Consider the following 1,467-nt stretch of genomic DNA (forward strand, 5'->3'; position numbering starts at 1 on the left):
TGGCCCAGCCTCTCCTGGGGCTTCAAAGCTAACAGAAGCCGAGTGATAAGCCCCACAGCTCTGCTGACTCCCCAAAGGCTGTTCAAAGGAGCAGATAGTGATGTTCCTGGGATATTTTTTCATTTGTGAGCTATTTAATGGTGTGCTGTGCACAGTCAGGCAATTTCAGAAAAGACAAATTTACCACAATTTTAAATAAAAATACTTGTTAACCTTTGTATTAAATTTAAGAGAAGTAAGCCTCTATTTTTTTGTTTCACAAAACTGGTTGTGTCGGTGTTTTTGGTAACTAGTTAGAGACCAAATCCCATGTTCCTGTCCCACTCCTCTCACTCTTCCTTTGCTTCCACGTTGGCTGGGGCTGCGTCAGCTGGATGGGCAGCAGCCACAGGGCAGCAGCTACAAATGCAGACAGATCAGCCAAGAGGGCCTGGGACTTTTCAGCGAGTGGGAAGGTGTAATCGGTCTCCAAAGGCAAAGGCTGGATCCACTGGTGTCCATTGATGCTAGAATGGGGTACTGATGCAACAGCTGGCTAACCAATCTGCAGACATGCCCCAGCAATTTTGGGGGCACTTTGCAGGAATCAAGAATGCAGAGGCTCCTCAGGGATGTTAAGCACTTCTGGGCTGTAGCTGCCTCCATTGTCAAGTATCTGCAGATTGATCTGCTCAAGGGATAAGGCGGGGAGGTGTTCAGCAGTGTGGTTGTACTGGCTCCACTTTCTCTCCCGTTTTAAAAGCCACATGTCACTCAGGATTTCAATGGTGTTTCTGGAGATTGTAGTGGTGAGGCCTAAAGCCTGGGAGGAGGAGATCTTTTTGGGCCCCCAACCAGTGTCCTGAGCTGGCAGAATGACTTTACATTGAGGTTCTCCCTGCTGCACAGAAAACTCGCTTGGGACAGCCTTGTACATTGTGCTTCTTGCCCATCAGGACCACAGCCTTCCCTCTCAGGAATGTGCAGATCTGCTGCATCTGCTTGCAGCTGTCATTGTCTGTTCCCACAATGAGGTGTTTTGGATAATCATCCAAGAAGTAGATCTTAAAGAAGAAAAGGGCTTCCAGGTAACCCTGTCTTCCCTGGGCATCACAGGGTGCATTTGGGATTGTCTCACAGGTTTAAAGACAATGTCACTCTCACAATGATGCCGGATAAGAGGAGGCATTAACATTCTAAATAATAGATTTCATATTACGGATAATATTTTGTGATATTTTACAAAAAGTACATTTGTCTAGACAGTATATGGATAGATGCATGGATGAGGTTCCCACTGATTTTCTTTCTTATTCCTTATTTCTGATGAATTAGAGCATCCTGACTCAAAGGCATAGGGCATTTCAGATGGCAAGTGTTTGGTGAATTTGTCAAATCCTTTCAAAAACTATGAGAAGCTGTCTTCCTAGGATACCTCTTAGCACCCTGCAGTTGTTAAGGTCTTGTCCTGTTCAAAAGCTGAGAGAT

At 45.4% G+C, this 1,467-nt stretch overlaps 1 pseudogene; it reads right to left on the bottom strand.

The window, feature by feature from the left end:
* Positions 1-293: 293 nt before the first annotated feature.
* Positions 294-1,090, bottom strand: LOC118993676 (60S acidic ribosomal protein P0-like; annotated as a pseudogene).
* Positions 1,091-1,467: the final 377 nt, after the last annotated feature.

The sequence above is a fragment of the Sturnira hondurensis genome, unplaced genomic scaffold (genome assembly GCF_014824575.4).
Source record: "Sturnira hondurensis isolate 20B ecotype Veracruz unplaced genomic scaffold, ASM1482457v3 Scaffold0008860, whole genome shotgun sequence".
NCBI classification, from domain to species: domain Eukaryota; kingdom Metazoa; phylum Chordata; class Mammalia; order Chiroptera; family Phyllostomidae; genus Sturnira; species Sturnira hondurensis.